The sequence below is a fragment of the Trichechus manatus genome, unplaced genomic scaffold, assembly GCF_000243295.1.
Source record: "Trichechus manatus latirostris isolate Lorelei unplaced genomic scaffold, TriManLat1.0 scaffold00090, whole genome shotgun sequence".
NCBI classification, from domain to species: Eukaryota; Metazoa; Chordata; class Mammalia; order Sirenia; family Trichechidae; genus Trichechus; species Trichechus manatus.
Window position 1 is genome coordinate 8,810,808 of NW_004444026.1, and position 19,020 is coordinate 8,829,827.

Here is a 19,020-nt window from a genome sequence, read left to right on the forward strand (position 1 = left end):
TATGCAGGCTCCTTATCAGCTATCCAGGAAGGTTGAATGCTGGATAGGAAAGGGCTGCAGAAAGTCAGAGGAAGGGGCAGTCACTGGACTGCAGGAATTTTTAACCCCCGTGGTTAAGAAATCTGAAAATTTAAGGCTCCAGAGAGTTGCTGTTGGCAACTCCCCGCACAGCTGAAGGCTGTGTGTTGCCCAGTCCCGTGCCATCTCCATGATCGGCTGCGGATCAGAACATTGTGACCCATAGGACAGTAGTGGTTCTCAAATTTTAGTGTGCCTCACAGTCCCTGGTGGGTTTATTAAAACACAGATCACTGGGCTGCACACCAGAACTTCTGATTTGTTAAGGTCTGGGTGGGGCTGAGGATTTGCACTTTCAGTAAATTCCCAAGTGATGGTGATGCTGCTGGTCTGGGGATCACACACTGAGAACCACTTTCCTAGAAAAATTATACAGAACTCAGCATCCTAGCTCCAGAGACTAATGTGGTCAGAGTCTTTGAAGAGGAGTGGAAGGCTTGAGCTGGCTGGAAGGATGGGAGGGTTAATAAAGGGGGAAGACAATGTTGCAGGCGGGCGAGGAGGGAGAGCGGGTAGGTCCTGGGCTGGAGAGTTTGGTAGTGAGTCTTTGCTCTAGGTAGAGCAGTGGAGGCTGTCCCTGGGCCTGGCCTCTAGTAGGAATTAACTGCATGGGGGAACCATATGCCCGCTGTACCTCAGTTGCTTATCATGACCCTAGAGTACCTAGGTAGAACCCAAAGATTCATTATCTGCGAAGGCTTCACCTCACTTCGTCTCTCAGAGGGCGCCTGGGGCTCAACAGACTCTTCTTACCCATTTTGGGAGGAAGGGAGCAGTCCCTTGGTGGCAAATTTTGCCAAGACTATTGCTGCCCAGAAGTTGGAGTTAGCCTTTACAATTAGCTTTCCTGCCATAGCAAGGAAGTTGAGCAGGTGAGTTACAGCCTGATTTAGAACACGATATGGTGAGGGCTTGTTTTTGTGAAATCACACTGATACTTACATTTTGGTTACGAGGACAGTGGCGGGGCTTGGTTTGCAGCTCATAGCCTCTAAAGAGGAGTCTATTTGTTTCTTTAATGGGAAACTATAAGGCTGGTGGAGCCCTGGATAAGTGGTACAGTGGTTAAGAACTTGGCTGTTAACCAAAAGGTTGGCAGTTCAAATCTATCCACCAGTCACTCCTCGAAAACCCTATAGGGCATTTCTACTCTGTCCTGTAGGGTTGCTATGAGTTGGAATTGACTTGACAGCAACGGGTTTTCTATAGGGCTAGCAGCCCTAGGGGAGGAGAAGCAACCCAAGCTGGGTTGCTGTTAAGCCTGAAGCTAGGAGAAACAAGCCTTGCTTTTTAAGTCAAACTAGCCACTGTACTTTCTCACCTGGACAGCTGTGAGAGCCTTCTTCTCTCTGGTCTCCAGGCTTCTATTCTTACCCACCTTGAATCCATTCTCCACACTGCAGCCAGTGTTATATTTGTGTTACATTAAAAACGCAAATCTGATTGTGTCTTTGCTTAAAATGGTCCCTGTTACCCTCTGGATAAAGTCCAGTTACCTTAACGTGGCCTATAGGGCTCTCCCTGACCTGGCCCCTGCTCACCTTTGTGGTTCCTTTTTCTCTCATACCATGTCCTCTCAGATATGCCCTAGCCATACCTGTTGCCATTGAGTCGATTCCGACTCATAGCGACCGTACAGGACAGAGTAGAAACTGCCGCATAAGGTTTCCAAGGAGTAGCTGGTGGATTCAAACTGCTGACCTTTTGGTTAACAGCCAAGCTCTTAACCACTGTGCTACCAGGGCTCTGCCCTAGCCATACTGGACTCTTAAGTTCTTAGATGTGCCATCTTATCTGAGTCTTTCTAAATACAGCTTTATCTTTCTGCAACATTCTGTCTCCATCCCCTTGCACCCCCTTCCTCTTTACCTGGCTTACTTTTACATTTCTTTTTGGAGGCCTCCCCTGACCTCTTAGACTCGATTAGGTTGACCTGCTATGTTCTCCATAGCCTCTGGTACTCGGCCTTATCATAATCTGTGAGGGGTCTTGTAGATTTGCCTGCTCACCAGGCTTCATGCAGAGATAGCCATGTGGTTTGTTCCTGTTGTTCCAGCATGTTTTTTATAGTGCCTTCTTTCTCTAGCAAGTGCATTAGTTTAGATAATAAATGATGATTCAACCTTCTGAGAGTAGAAAATCAAAAGCTAACTTTTCAGATATCCTTGCACTAAAATTTCCCATGAAATTTAGGTTCTGCCCAGTAGATGCACTTGGTCAAGTCTTAAGCACATAACAGTCCTGTGGGAAGAGACTGGAGGAGGGACATCTATTTTGCTGGTGTGGACCATCGCAAAAAATCAGTTGCCATCGAGTCGACTCCAACTCATGGTGACCCCACGTGTGTCAGAGTAGAACTGTGCTCCATCGGGTTTGCAGAAATATATTGCCAGGCTTTTCTTCTGAGGTACCTATGGGTGGATTCAAACCTCCAACCTTTCAGTTAGCAGCCAAGCTTGTTACCATTTGTACTACCCAGGGACCCCTGATGCAGGGTGGCATAATTCTGGAGCAGGAAGCTTCTTTATGTCATAGCTTCCCGGTGGTGACAGGGCAGCAACTCCTTGGCAGCCTGGTCCAGTGATTTTAGGAATTGTTCACGGAAGCTCAGGTCGAGAGTTTGTTTCTTCCCCTCTTCAAATGACTCTCTAAGCCACTTAACAGCCTGTACAAAATCCCTTTCAGTTAAATTGCCTAACTGAACCCTGATCAATACATAATCCTTATCGTAGTTCTTGTAAATTGTTTGTTTACTTTCCCTGCTCTGCGAGGGCAGGTACTAGATGTATCCTCTGCTTCCCCAACACCTAGCATAACTCCCAGTACATGATAGGCAGGCAGTAAATATTTGTTGAATGAATGAACTCTTGGACCGAATTTTAAAAGTCCGGTGGTTATAGCTAGCTCTTAGTTCAGTGAATATAAATGAAATTCAAGGAATAGGGGGTTATTCAGTCTAGAGAAAGGAGCCCTGGTAGCACAGTGATTAAAGTGCATAGCTGCTAACCAAAAGGTCGGCGGTTCTCACCAACCATCCCGTGGGAGAAAGATGTAGCAGTCTGCTTCTGTAAAGATTACAGCCTTGGAAATCCTATGAGGCAGTTCTTCTCTGTCCTATAGGGTCGCTATGAGTTGGAATCAACTTGACAGCAACAAGTTCATTGGTTAATCCAGAGAAGAAAAGAGTAATATATGGTCATGACACTGACTTCAGATAACCTGGGTGAAGCTTTGTCTGTGGGCCCTGAGCAAATAGAACGCGTATTGAAGGAGGTACTGAGCTCCCCGTTCTTCAAGATGTAGAGGCTTCAAGCTGTAGAGGCGATGCAGACAGCAGAAATTTTCTGCCTCTACCCCTTGTGTGCCCAGCACTGTGCCAGGCCCTGTGTTTCAGGGAGGGGAGAGGGGATGATATAGGAGGAAGATAGGCAAGGACCCTGCCTTCAAGAAACAAAAATCTAGCCGGGGAGACTCCCTAAAGCCAGTTACCATCAAGTCAGTACCGACTCATGGTGATGCCACGTGTGTCAGAGTACAGCTGTGCTCCACAAGGTTTTCAGTGGCTGATTTTTTGGAAGTCGATCACCAGGGCTTTTTTCCAAGGTGCCTCTGGGTGGACTCAAACCTGCAACCTTTTGGTTAGCAGCTGAGCACAGCACATTAACCTTCTGTACCGCCCAGGGACTCCAGGGAGATTCCCTAGGAGATGTAATTAAGAGTCCAAAGTAGTTTGAGAAAAATACTAAATGAATAGTCCAAGACATCATGGAAGAGGAGGGAGTTGAGCTGACCTTTGAGAATTAGCAGGGTTCATGTTTAGGTAAGGGGATTATCCTGAGAATTCAGAGGACCGGGAACTAGAAGGGAACTGACTCCCTGCTGTCTCTTATCAGAATGACCCTGTAAGGTTGCTGGAGACACATGGTAAGTTAGTTGCAGAGCCTAAATTTGAACCCAGTCTGTCTGACTCCAGACTCCATGATTTAGCCACTAAACCATACTTTTTATTTATTTTACCCTGAATCACAAGTCCAAGTCAGGGAGTTTTTCCTAAAGTGGGTGATGTAAGTGGTGAATATGAATCCTAGGTTTCCTAAGCCACATACTGGGCCACATGGTGTGACAAACAAAGAGTGAATTTATAGGGACAGCAGGTCAGGATGTTGCAAGAAGTGTCTGGGAAATGTTGATGGCTGAATGATGGGAATAGAGGTGACTCTTGGCCTGCCTTTAGTGGGAGAGGGGTTCCGGGTGGGGCAGCACTGGCTGGCTCCTATGGTTCCTTTTTGGAAGTTCTGTGCTTTGTCAATCCCAAACTGGAGCCAGGAGTCAGCTGGGCCGATGCACTCGCTCCCTCCCCCTGCTGGCTCCAGCCCTCTGGGCCTGGCTGTCATTACACTCTGGGCCCAGCGTGTGGCTAAATAACCACCTCCTGCCTGTCTGAGCTGTCTGCCCTGGGGCCCTGACCACCAGCCTCTGCCCTTCATAACCTCCTGCCCACAGGCTCTGACACACAATGGGGGCTCAGTAAATATTGGTCAGTGTGCAGCAGGCTGCTGATATTAATTTTGTTGCCTGCTTCTGGGTCACCACTAATTTTTTTTTTTTTTTTTTTAAGTCTTCCCATCCTACCACTCCCCGTAATGTGAGGTTTCATGGGGAGATGAAGTGGACCACCACCTCTAGGTACCCCCAACTGTCTCCTCTGGCAGTGGTGAGGGTTTACAAAGGCCTCCTGCACTGTCTGTAGAAAACTTCCATCCTGGGTGGCCTTTGGCTGAGCCAAAGCTTAACGCTAAGGTCCTGGGAGTGGGAGCTAGAAGAAGAGAACGCATCCTTTTAGGGTATGTCTTTGAGCTTTTAGGTGGGAGGGCAGGAGGAGGCAGGAGAAGAATGGGCACATTGAGTTCCTAGGAGTCTAGGGCAAGGCCAGAGGGTTGGCCATCAGTCAGGCATCCATGCTGTAATATTTGCACTTTACTTGGGTCAGGGTTTCAGCCTAGGAGAGCTTGTGTGAGGGGACAGTGGCCTTGTGGACAGTGTTCATTTGGTGGGTGGGAAGAGCTACAGGGAGGGGGAGGCTGGAGAGTTTTCCCCAAAGCTCTTTGAACTCCAGAGAGCTTCTAGGGCAGCATTTGCTTGAGTACCAACCTGTGAGGCCACTTATTTTTTAATTGTGTATACTAGGACTTATACAGATGGCTGTGTCATTATTAGTTTGACCATGAATACTGGGGTTATACTAGTTAAGTATTTGTAGAACACTTGGCAGTTATGGTAGTCAAATGTATTTTTTCTTTTGTGAGTTTTTGTGCCGTACTTAGAAAGTTCTTCCTAACTCCTTGATTTTAAATATAAACACACATGTTTTATTCTAGTGGTTAACTATTTACTTGACATACCTTACCAATATGAGGGCATTGGTGGTTCAGTGGTAGAATTCTTGCCTTCCATGTGGGAGATCCAGGTTCAATTCCTGGCCAATGCATGTCACATGTAGCCACTACCTGTCTGCCATTGGAGGCTTGTGTGTTGCTATGATGCTGAACAGGTTTTAGCAGAGCTTCCAGACTAAGACTAGGAAGAAAGGCCTGGTGATCTACTTCCAAAAATCAGCAAGTGAAAATCCTACCAATGACAACAGTCCAATTCACACCCAATCATAGGGATGGCGTAGAACTGGGCCGCGTTTCCATTGTGCATGGCGTCACAGCTAAAAACAGCAACCCCTACTGGTGGATTGTTGATACATCAGTAAAATGAAGTAAAAACAAATTCCAAATCCCATCATTCAAAAATAGCCATCATTAACATTAGGTGAGCTTTTTGCAGACATTCTTCCCGGCATACTGACAGATAAATGAATATAGAGAAGTAGATGTAAATACTCTTACAATAAAGTATTAAAACATCCTTGGATGTGTCGGAAGAAGAAACTGCAGTAAAATTAAAGGAATTATTGTGCTTTAAATAAATATGTTTTTCACAAGAGAGATTATTTCCTAAAAGACCTCGATAAGGTAAAGATAATACTTTGTGAATGGTATCTTTAATTACTTGTTTCCATCTTAGATAGTATCTGTTGACTCTTTGCTATGAAAATGAGGACATTAGCATTCTCACAAGAGCGGTCTTGGTGCAGTGGTTAAATGCTTGGCTGCTAACCAAAAGGTCAGCAGTATGAACCCACCAGCTGCTCCACAGCAGAAAGATGTAGCAGTCTGCATCCATAAAGATTACAGCCTTGAAAACCCCATGGGGCAGTTCTACCCTGTCTTATGGGGTTGCTATCAGTCGGAATTAACTCGACAGCAATGGGTTAGCATTCTCACATTTTTTCTCATCCTCTTTCCACCCTTCTCCTGATTTTCATTAATTATTAAATTATCCATTTTCATAACATTTAGATTCTGTCCTGTAACCATAATCCCATCCCCATCGTTGTTTTTAATTATTTCTTAGAGGGTGTTACTGCTTACCTTCAAGGAACCCTGGTGGTTCAGTGATTAAATGCTTGGCTGCTAAATCAAAAGGTTGGCAGGTTGTGCCCGGCCAGCACCAGTGACCACCCTGACAGGGAACACAACAGAGTCCCTGACGGAACAGGAGAAAAGTGGGGTGCAGAACTCAAATTCTAGTAAAAGACCAGACTTAAACTGTTTGACTGAGACTGGAGGGACCCCAGAAGACATGTGTTGTAGGGTAAAAACATCACAAAGTTTAGTAAAGCAGAAACAAAGTTTTATTCGGCATATATTCAAAAAAGCAAAGGTGGGAAAACAGACAAGCACGCTGCCAAAGCCATGTCTACCCAAGTCGAAAGAATATTACAGAATAGGTAAGAATGAGAAAACAGACAAGCATGCTGCCACAGCCATCTCTGTCCAAGTCCAGAGACCCTTACAGAGTCATCAGTATATATTAACATGTCAGATAGGCAAAACCATTGAAAGCTTCACATTTTCAGATTGGCTAGAAACTGTGGTCCTACATTTTGAATTGTCTTTCTTAACAATCATTGGTACAGGTTTCAGTAAGTCAGTCAGGAAGGTCTTCATTGGTCCAACAAATTTCCCAGTCACTAAATGCTAATAAGAAGGATAAGAGTGAAAGTCTTTTTGTGTTCTGTTTGATTGGCTTTATGTGGAAGTTTCCATAAAAGATCTGTTTCTTCCCTAAAAGATAATTTCCAAGATTATCCTGGCTATTGTCTTTATCTGAGGGCTCAGTTGATGTGTCCGTGTGAGTCCTTGTGAACCCAGCTCCAGCTGGGTCACATTATTTGTGCTCAAGAAGAGACAATAAATGATTCCAATATTATTTTGTAAATCACGTGGCCCCCAGACTCTCCGTTAGCTCAGAAGTGAAACAATTCCCGAAGCCAACTCTTCAGACAAAGATCAGACTGGACTATGGGACATAAAATGATACTCATGAAGAGAATGCTTCTTAGCTCAAGCAGACGCATGAGACTAAATGGGCAGTGTCTTAGGCTGGGTTCTCTAGAGAAGCAAAACCAGTAAAGTCTATAAATATATATATAGAGAGAGATTATATCAAGGAAACAGCTCACGCGATTGTAGAGGCTAGAACGTCCAAAGTCCGTGGGTCAGGGTAGAGGCCTCTCCCAAGTCACACAGCTGCAGAAGCTGGCAAGCCCAAGATCGGAAGGTCGGAGAGCAGGGCTCCCACTCACAGGCTGTGCAGATCGACGAATCCCAGGTTCGGCAGATAAGCTGACAGCTCAAGCCCCAAGAACGGGAGATGAGATGACAGGAAGCAGCCGCAGGATCCAGAGAGAGCAAAAAGCCAGAACGTCTGCTTATATACAGATGCGGGTCACACCACCAAGGAGACTCGCTTTCATCTGATTGGCTACTCACAGTATATTCAATCATGGGAGTGATTACATTAAAACACGGAAAATCATGGCCCAGCCAAGTTGACCCACAATCTTAACCATCACAGGCAGCTTCTGTCGGGAGGTGAGATGAGAAGGCAAAAAGGGACAGGAGCTGGTTGAATCGACTCGGGAAAGCCGGGGTGGATAGGAGGAGTGTGCTGTCACATTATAGGGAAAGCAGCTAGGGTCACATAGCAATGTGTATATAAATTTTTGTATGAGAAACCGTCTTGAACTATAAACTTTCACTTAAAGCACAAAAAAAAGGTTGGCAGGTTGAATCCACCAGCCACTCCACTGGAGAAAGATGTGGCAGTCTGCTTCCATAAAGATTACAACCTTGGAAAGCCTATGGGGCAGTTCTGCTCTGTCCTGTAGAGTCGCTATGAGTCCGAATCTGCTCCACAACAGACAGCAACAATGCTTACCATCAGTCCTCTTACCATGGTTTCTGCATTGCTGAGCTCTTTATTATTTTGTTGTTGTTGTTGGCATTTTGTTAATTTGCAATTTTTTTTAAATTGTACTTTAGATGGTTTACAGAGCAAACAAGTTTCTTACTAAACAATTAATACACATATTGTTTTGTGACATTGGTTGCCAATGCCACAACATGTCAACACTCTCCCCTTCTCGACCTTAGGTTCCCCATTACCAGCTTTCCTGTCCTCTCCTGCTTTGTCGTCCTTGCCCCTGGCTGGTGTGCCCATTTAGTTTTGTTTTATGGGCCTGTCTAATCTTTGGCTGAAGGGTGAACCTCAGATGTGACTTCATTACTGAGCTATAAGGGTGTCCGGGGGCCATACTCTCAGGGTTTCTCCAGTCTCTGTCAGACCAGTAAGTCTGGTCTTTTTGTTTTGGTTGGGGGGAGTTAGAATTTTATTCTACATTTTTCTCTAGCTCTGTCTGGGACCATCTATTGTGATCCCAGTCAGGGCAGTCAGTGGTGATGGTTGGGCACCATCTGGTTGTGCTGGACTTAGTCTGGTAGAGGCTGTGGTAGTTGTGGTCCATTAGTCCTTTGGACTGATCTTTCCCATGTGTCTTTGGTTTTCTTCTTTCTCCCTTGTTCCAGACTGGGTGAGACAAGCAGAGTATCTTAGATGGCTGCTTGAGCTCTTCATTTTTATTTCTCTATTAATTAGCTGTGTTTTATTGTCAAGTCATTTTTTTTCTTATTGTTTTTTCTCTCCAGGAAGGAGGGTGGGCTGTATTCTCTGACTTCTTTCATACTTGAGAATTTCTGCCTGTTGCCTTTATCAAGCTTACGTGACACCTTGGTGAGAGATAATGTTCTTGGTTCACATGTTCTTTCTCACAGAATTATCTAGACATTTTGCATTTTCTTTTAATACTGAAATGTTGCTATGGGGATGATGAGTCTGCATTTTCTTCCATTCAGAATAAGTTTTAGTATGTTTCACAATTTTCATAATAAAATGTTTTGGGGAAAGAAGAGTTTTCTTCTAGATGCCTGAAAAAGCCTTGTCTTTTATTTAAATTCAGCATCTTAGCTAGACAGTGTCTCATGGTTGAACATTTTGCTTCAGATTTTTTGTAGGATACGAGGCATCATTTCAATCTTAAGATTCTGTTTTTCCTTTCATTTCAAGATAATCTTGTATTATTTATCTTTGAACATACCTCCTATTCCATTCTTAGGTTCTCTATGCTTCAGAAACACCAATTATCCTTAATGTTGGTATCTTTGTCTTCTCGCTGTTTGCTTTAATTTGTCTTTTCCAGCTGCATTCACTGTGACATCACAGACCTTTTAGGGATTGAATTGTGTCCCCCGAAAATGTGTGTTGGAATCCTCACCCCTATACCTGTGGGTATAATCCTGTTTGGAGTAGGGTTTTCTTTGCTATGTTAATGAGGCCATATCAGCATAGGGGTGTCCTAAACCGAATCAATGCTGAGTTACAAGCAGCACAGATACAGAGACAAGCAAGCACAAAAGAGAGGAAAAATAGGTGCCTCATGAAGATTGCCCAGGAACCCAGCTACAGAAGCTGAGACAAGGATCTTCCCCCAGAGCCACAGACAGAGCCTTGCCCTAGAGCTGGTGCCCTGAATTTGGACTTCTAGCATCCTAACCTGTGAGAAAATAAATTTCTGTTCTTTAAAGCCACTCACTGGTGGCATCTGTGTTACAGCAGCACTAGGAAACTAAGACACCTTCCTTTGTCAGTATTTCTGTTTTAATTTACTGGCAGAATTTTGCTGTTTGTTGATTATAACTTATTTATTAGTTCTTCCATGATTCTGTTGTGGTCCTCTTTGTTTTAGTAAGTCCGCATCCTATCAACTCATTTTGTTTTCTGATCTCATTTTGAACTCTTTATTGAATTAATGTTCTAGGTAAGTTATTCTATAGTGTGAAGCAATTGTGAGGAATTGCTTTCTCCTGGAGTTATATTTTACTTTAGGTTGACATCTTTGTCTTTTGCATGGTTTACCTGCTGTTTCTTCTCATCTTGTTCCTGCTTGTACTGTTTTGCTCAGATGTTCTCTTGGCTCTAAAAAGAGAAAGTAGCTTTCTTTCCACCACGTTGAGGCTGATTTGTCCCCTATTCCAACTAAAACAGTACTGAGGGCTGGGTATTTATGATTTATTTTCTGTAGCCTGAAGGAATGGTGAGGGGGGTAGATGGATCTGTCCTCTTTTCTGGAATTCTGTTAGAGGTCCTGTACCATGGCTCAACCAATTATTTGGGAGGTGTATTCCATTTCTGTTGGAGGGGAAGGAATACTCCTTGGAACTGGATTGTTTCCTCCATTCAGTATGTGGCCCTACAGCCCTTACTTCCCTCAGAGAGAATCAGCCCATCGTTCTCTCAGTTTTTCCTTTTTTTCCCCCCCAATCAGCATTTCCCATTGCTCTTCAGTTGAAGAGGAGAAAGAGTTGGTGGCAGTTTGCCTTTCTGCAGATTTGGAGATAGTGAGAATTCCCCCAGTTCTACTCTCTTGTCACTATGGCTTGTCAGGGCTGGGCCAGGGTTAGGAGATGAAGCACGTGTGGTGCCTCATTCCTTTCTTTTCTTGCCTCTGGTTTTGAAGTTACTACGTTAGATTATATACCCTTTTCCTTGTTTGGTTGCTGTTGGTGGAATTTTCTGTCTTTTTTTTGCCTGCCTTTTACTATTGTTTGCTCTTTTCATTAATTATCAGAGTAAGGACAATCTTAACTTAGGCATCTTTGTTTTTATATAGTGTTTTAACATACTTTATCTTCTTTAATACTCGTAAAACCCTGTGAGTTTATATTCTCCTTTTCAAACTAAGGAAACCCGGCTTAGTGGGATCAGTGACCTGCTTGGAGTTGCACTGCAAATTGGTCTTATAACACCAAGGTCAGTGGTCATTTCAGTGCCTTAAGCTTGGAGGCCCAGTCAGCCCTTCCCTGATTACAAAAGATAAACACCAGGTTTTTGCATTCTTCTAGACCTTTACATTCTACCTTGAGGTATAGGCTTATCTGCAAGTTTCCGGTTTTGTTTACACTCCTCTGTAATGGGAAGGCCCCTGGGTGGCGCAAAGGTTTGCACTCGACTGGTAACCTAAAGTTTGACAGTCCAGACCCAACCAGCAATATGGTGGAAGATGGGCCTGGCAATCTGTAAAGGTTACAGCCAAGAAAACCCTGGGGAGCAGTTCTACTCTGTAACACATGGGGCTGCCATCAGTCAGAATTGACTCCACAGCAACACATTTGGTTTTTTCTTTCTCCTGATGGAGGCTTAGAAATGTTATTGACCCTTTGACCCACCCAGAGCCATTGGCTTTGTTTACTCATTAACAGTTAAACTTTAACAGTGACTAAGGTGGAGATGAAAGCAGCAGTATGTTGACAAGGAACTGCTAGAAGTTCAAGCTGGATTCAGAAGATGACGTGGAATGAGGGATTTTATTGCTGATGTCAGATGGATCTTGGCTAAAAGCAGAGAATACCAGAAAGATGTTTACCTGTGTTTTATTGACTATGCAAAAGCATTCCACTGTCTGGATCATAACAACTTATGGATAACATTGCTAAGAATGGGAATTCCAGAACACTTAATTGTGCTCGTGCAGAACCTGTACATAGACCAAGAGGCAGTCGTATGAACAGAACAAGAGGATACTGCATGGTTTAAAATCAGGGAAGGTGTGTGTCAGGATTGTATCCTTTCACCATACTTATTCAATCTGTACGCTAAGCAAATAATTAGAGAGGCTGGACTATATGAAGAAAAACAGGGCATCAGGATCGGAGGAAGACTCATTAACAGCATGCATTATGCAGATGACACAACCTTTCTTGCTGAAAGTGAAGAGGACTTGAAGCACTTACTGTTGAAGATCAAAGACCACAGCCTTCAGTATGGATTACTCCCCAACTTAAAGAAAACAAAAAATCCCCACAACTGGACCAATAAGCAACACCATGATAAACGGAGAAAAGATTGAAGTTGTCAAGGATTTCATTTTACTTGGATCCGCGATCAATGCCCATGGAAGCAGCAGTGAAGAAATCAAATGAGGTATTATTGGGCAAATCTGCTGCAAAAGACCTCTTTAAAGTGTTAAAAAGCAAAGATGTCACCTTGAGGACTAAGGTGCACCTGACGCAAGCCATGGTATTTTCAGTCGCCTCACCTGCATGCAAAATCTGGACAGTGAATAAGGAGGACTGAAGAAGAATTGATACCTTTGAAGACGTTAGCGAAGAATATTGAATATACCATGGACTACCAGAAGAACAAACAAATCTGTCTTGGAAGAAGTACAGCCAGAATGCTCCTTAGAAGGGAGAATGGCGACTTCATCTTACGTAGTTTGGAGATGTTATCAGGAGAGACCAGTCCCTGGAGAAGGATGTCATGCTTGGTAGAGAGTCCATGAAAAAGAGGAAGACCCTCAACGAGACGGATTGACACAGTGGCTGCAACAGTGGGGTCAAACAACATAGCAACAATTTTGAGAATCGCGCAGGATGGGGCGGTGTTTTGTTCTGTCGTACTAAGGTCTCTATGAGTTAGACCTGACTGACAGCACCTAACAACAACAACAACAAGGCTGAGATAAATTTCTATCAGGCTGAGAGGTCACAACCTTAGAATGGAGAGAGAGATGGAATACTGGAGAAAGACTGGTCTACATTAATATTTTCTTTAGAAAAAAGCTGTTTACTGAGAGAGGGTCCTCAGGAGAGGGGTGGGAGCTGCCTTGTAGGATTGTTGAAGTTCACAACCCTGGATGTTGTATTGCAGCCACAGGTACCTCAGAAATCCCCTGCCTCTCTGTCTCTGTGAGGGATATAAGAGAACTAGACACCACTTTTTACTTCCTTTGAATTTCAGGTGGTGAGAAGACAGTTGAAGGGGAAGTTTAAGATGATCACTAAGACCAGTTAGTGGTAGAACTAAGAGATCTGAGGAACTATAATTTCTGTCAATATAGCTTCCCTCCCCAACTTCTTCACCTTCTCCCCGGGGGAGATCATTCTTTGGTATGCACAGTCAACATTTTCTCACTTTTATATAAAGTGCTTCGTAAACCCAATCCAGAGGGCCCTCAAACTGATTGCTGTCTTTAAGCCTGCAGCTGATTAAAACGCCATTTAAGAGTTCTGCCCTCACAGTTCTTTGTACCCCATGTAGCCCATACTTTGAGGGGGCACAGAGGTAGGCATAGGTAGGTGGGGTTACAAATACACATCTTTTACCCATTTCCTGTGATATACCAGCTGGCCTTGGAAACAGTTGTGCTTTGGCCAAGTGTTCTGGATTGAATTGTGTTCCCCAAAAATATGTGTTGGAATCCAAACACCTATACCTGTGGAAGGAGCCCTGGTGGCACAGTGGTTAAGTACTCGGCTGCTAGCCAAAAGGTCAGCGGTTCATATCCATTAGCCACTCTGGGGGGGAAAAGATAAAGATTACAGCCTTGGCTGTGAGCGGCCATCTAAGATACTCCACTGGTCTCACCCCTACGGGAGCAAGGGAAAATGAAGAAAACTAAAGACACAAGGGAAAGATTAGTCCAGAGGACTAATGAACCACAACTACCACAGCCTCTACCAGACTGAGTCCAGTACAACTAGATGGTGCCCAGCTACCACCACTGACAGCTCTCACCAAGGTCATAATAGAGGGTCCCGGACAGAGCTGGAGAAGAATGTAGAATAAAATTCTAACGCACAAAAAAAGACCAGACTTACTGGCCTGACAGAGACTGGAGAAACCCTGAGAGTTTGGCCCTGGGACACCCTTTTAGCTCAATAAAGAAGTCACTACTTAGGTTCACCCTTCATCCTAAAATTAGACACGCTCATAAAACAAAATGAGACTAAATGGGCACACCAGCCCAGGGGCAAGGACTAGAAAGCAGGAGGGGAGAGGAAAGCTGGTAATAGGGAACCCAAGGTTGAGAAAGGAGAGTATTGACAAGTACACGGGGTTGTTAACCAGTGTCATAAAACAATAGGTGTACTAATTGTTTAATGAGAAGCTAGTTTGTTTTGTAAACTTTTATCTAAAGTACAATAAAAAAATAAGGTTACAGCCTTGGAAACCCTATAGGGGCAGTTCTACTCTGTCCTATAGTGTCACTATGAGTCATAATGGATGGCTAGAGATTTTGCTTTATACCTCTGGGTGTAATCCTGTTTGGGAATAGGGTTTTCTCTGTTATGTTAATGCAGCCATACTAGTGTAGGGTGTGTCCTTAATCTAATCTTAATCTAATCTTAATCTGAGCAGCATAGACAGAGACAAAAACCTAGAGACAAAAACCGCAGAATAGGGGAAAGATAGATGCCACAGTGGACATCTCGACTGAACGGAGAAACACTGAAACAAGGATTTTCCCCTAGAGCGGACAGAGAGAAGAGAGCCTTCCCCTAGAGCCAGTGCCCTGAATTTAGACTTCGAACCTCCTAAACTGTGAGAAAATGAGTTTGTGTTTGTTAAAGCCACCCACTTGTGGTATTGCTGTTACAGCAGCACTAGGTAACTAAGATACCAAGTGTGTCTCTTGAGCATTTGATCTTCCATGTTTCATTTGTCGGTTCAGAGGAGTTTGACAGTGGTGGGCTAACTGGCCAGCTGACAGAGCAAGGAAGGGAGTGTTACTTGTTGTACTCACATAAATGTCCAGCATTCTGAGAGGGGATGGGGACATAGAAAAGTACATACATAACAGTAAGGTATGTCCACAGAACAGAAGTGCTGCTTCTAGGAGGAGATACTTCTGGACCAAGCTAAGAGAGATGACCAAATCCAAACCAAACTCACTGCTGTCAAGTTGATTCTGACTCATAGAGACTCTACGGGACAGAGTAGAACTGCTCCATTGGGTTTCTAAGGCTGTAAATCCTTACGGAAGCAGACTGCCACATCTTTGTCCTGTGGAGTAGCTGGTGTGTTCAAACCGCTGACCCTTTGGTTAGCAGCTGAGCGCTTTAACCACTGCACCATCAGGGCTCCTCTAAGAGATGGCTGGCAGGTGGAATTCTCACTTAAGAGCCTCCAGGATGGTAAGGAAACTTCTAAAGGCCCTCAGAGGGTCCCAGATCAACCTTCTCTTGCTAACCTTCTCATATGTCTGTCTTTTTCTCCCCAGGGAGGATTGGGTGTGGCACCTGGGAGACACACCTAAGGCACTAAAATAATTTACTTCTTTGAATTTGAGCCAAGTGAACATAAGGTTGGAGAGACTCAAGCTTCTCTTCAGAAGGTAGAGCTAGGTCCTCAGAGCCAGCAACATACGTGAGCCTTTGTCTCTTCCCAGCTTGTTTTCTTGCCCTGCACTGTCTGCTCTCCTTAATACCCCTGGAAGTTGTCCTTTCTTTATTTGAGGGCAGCTGGCTCAGCCACCTAGGAGGATAGGAGTAGCTCCCCTGGGGGCCCACCATTTTCCATGGCCTGAATGGAACAGGGCTTCCTCCTACGACCAGGGCCATGCGGCGGAGACTTCTGCTGAAGGCCTGCTGTCCAGCCCCACTATCCCAGCTGTACCCAGAGCTATAGATGGTTCCTTCTTCTCGTCTCTTCTTTTTTTCCTTCAAAGAATCTTTTGTTAACTTTTTTTTTTTCCCCCTGAGAATAACTTGTAGTTAAGGAAAACAATCTCCACTGGAGCAGAAAAGGTCCCCTTCTAAGTCTGCCAGAAGGCCAGGTTCCCTTAGCTCTGAAGTGACTTTAGCAAGTCTAAGATCTCTGGAACAGGACTTCTCGCTGCCCTCAAGTTGTTTTTAGACTGTCCCCTGACTCTTTGGGAAGTGGGGTGCATATTTCAAGTTTTGGGCCAGGCAAGAGGGTTCCCTTTGCTGGGTCTATCAACCCTGTGGAAACTGGTGTGGACTCCTGAGCCTGGACCCTGTCTCTGGGCATCAGTGAAACCCATAGCAGCTGGTTTCCTAGAGGAGAGGGTGGTAGTGCTGGGGGACAGAGAGGTTACCTATATGTGGCAAAGCTGCTATCACCCATCTGGCGTTTCTCAAACTGGAAGTGTGTTTGTGTTTTGAGTGTTTTTGCAGATAATTTCGAGAAATATTTCTGAAGTAGAAACAATTGTTTGTTTTGCACAGGTGATTCTACAGAAGGAACCCTATAATAAAGTCTGTCCTCTGAGGCACTTAGCATAAGTAGGGTGTCCCTCACACAGGCCTCATGGCATCTGGATTTGGGGTGCTTGTTGGGGCATAGAGATCCTGCTTGGTTAAGCAGGATTGCATCTCCATGGGATCCAGGACCTTTTTTTCTGTCTCCACACAGTGAGGACAATGGCTAAGAGTGCTCTGACATTAGTATCATGAAAAAAAGTCAGTTTCTGGTTTCACTACTTGCTGGCTATGGATGAAATTTCCTAATCTCTGAACCCCAGTTTCCTCATCCATTAGATGAGGATAAGCATAACAACTTATTTTAAAGGAATCAATGAATGTCAACAGCTTAGCAAGGTCTTGCTAAACACTTGGTACCTGCTAGCTGCTGTCATCATCATCTCTTTGTCTCTCCTTTTCTAAATCCAGGCAGACCTCCTCCCCTTTATTTTGATAACACAACGCAAGCCTTAGGCAGATTACAGTATCAGATTGGTAGCAGCTTTCTTTGTACAATGAGTTTTAGTCATTTTTGCCTAAGATCCACCCTGTTCACCATGATTTAACTTTTGGTTCCTCTTGGTGGAAATTTGAGAATTGTTAGTCTCAAGGCAGTGCTTTTCTAAACGACCATTTTTGCTGATGCATAATCCATCCATTTATGTGACTCAAAGGATATTCCATTGGAGGGTGCCATTTTATAAGCCCAGGTTCTCTGCATGCTCCGTGTTTGGAATTTAAAGCCTGGGTTATCCCTGGTTATACTTGTGTTAGGGGAATAGTGTGACGTGTGTGCTTCAGACCTAGAATTATGATCGTATTGGCTGAAAGTAAAGCTAGCCACCAGGGTATTCCCGATAGTTCCATTAGCAGCTTAATGTTCTGGGCTGAGAGTCGGTGTGGAGGAACTCTGCTAAACTGAAGTCTTACAATAACAGCGAATTTGATTGAGTACTTTCTATAGTTCAGGCACTCTGTGAGGGCCTTGCCATAGATCCCTACAAGAACCCAATGACGTTAAATCCTCACAGTAACCCAGTGAGGTAGCTACCAGTTTTATAAATGAGAAAACTGTCCAAGTTCATTTATCTGGTAAGCAGCACTGAGGAATTCAAGCCAGGTTTGTCTGACACCAAAGCCCATGGTAAGCTGTATCACCACTCTGGGTGGTTCTAGAATGTTGGCTGTGGTTAAATAACTAACCAAAGATCACACAGCTGACAATTGGCAGAGCCAGGATTCAAACAAGCTGCTCTTAGGTGCTCTGCTCTAGTGCCCCTCTCACAAGCAAAGGTCAGAGGTGAAGACACCCCGACATTCACTGTCAGGCATCTGGTGTTAGGGCCCTAGGTACCTGGGGAGGAGTGGAAGGGACTACAGTGATTGGAACTCGAGGGTCTGGATTAAGGAGAATCATTTTCCCTTCTTCATATTTGTTTATTTCACTAATTATAACTATACTAAGAGAAATTATTAACAAAAAAAATCATCATCAGTCCTGTTACCTTTGTTGTTGGCTGCTATCGAGTTGGCTCTGATTCATGGCAACCGTTTGTGTAACAGAGTGAAACATTGCCTAGTCCTGCACCATCTTCATGATGGTTGCTATGTTTGAGTCCATTGTTTTGACCACTATCCATCTCAGGGCCTCCCTTGCCTTTGCCAATCCTCCACTTTACCAACCATGATGTCATTTTCTAGAGATTGGCCTTTCCTGATGATGTGTCCAAAGTAAGTGAGCCAGAGTCTCTCCATCCTTGCTTCTAAGGAACATTCTGGTTGTATTTCTTCTAAGACCGATTTGTTCATTCTTCTGGCAGTTCACAGTTAAGCTTTCATTTTTCTGTGTTCCTTCTTTGTTCTTCTTCTTCTTTTTTTTTTTTTGGCTTTAACAAACAGAAATTTATTTTCTCACAGTTTAGGAGGCTACAAGTCTGAATTCAGAGTGCCGGCTTTAGGGGAAGGCTTTCTCTCTGTTGACTCTGGAGGAAGGTCCTTGTCTCTTCAGCTTCTGCTTCCTGGCTTCTTGGAGATCTGCAAGTGTCTTGGCATCTCTCTTACCCCATCTCTCCTCTGCTCGCTTGTTTAATCTCTCTCTCTCTTTTTATTATGGAAAAGATTAATTTTTTTTTATTGTACTTTAGATGAAGGTTTACAGAACAAATTACTTTCTCATTAAACAATTAATACAAAGTAGATACATGAGATTAAATGGGCAGCTCCTGTCCAGAGGTGAGATGAGAAGGCAGAGAGGGTCAGGAGGTTGTTCAATGGACACGGGAAATCCGGGGCGGAAAGGAGGAGTGTGCTTTCACAGTATGGGAGAGCAACAAGGGTCACATAACAATGTATGTATTAATTTTTGTATGAGAGACTAACTTGAATTGTAAACTTTCACTTAAAGCAACAATTAAAAAAAAATAACATATTTTGTGACATTGGTCGCCAA

At 44.0% G+C, this 19,020-nt stretch overlaps 1 non-coding gene across 1 annotated transcript; it reads left to right on the forward strand.

Moving 5' to 3' along the window:
* Positions 1-5,495: 5,495 nt before the first annotated feature.
* TRNAG-UCC (transfer RNA glycine (anticodon UCC)) lies at positions 5,496-5,566 on the forward strand. The gene has a single exon. It is a non-coding gene; the product is annotated as a tRNA-Gly (tRNA).
* Positions 5,567-19,020: the final 13,454 nt, after the last annotated feature.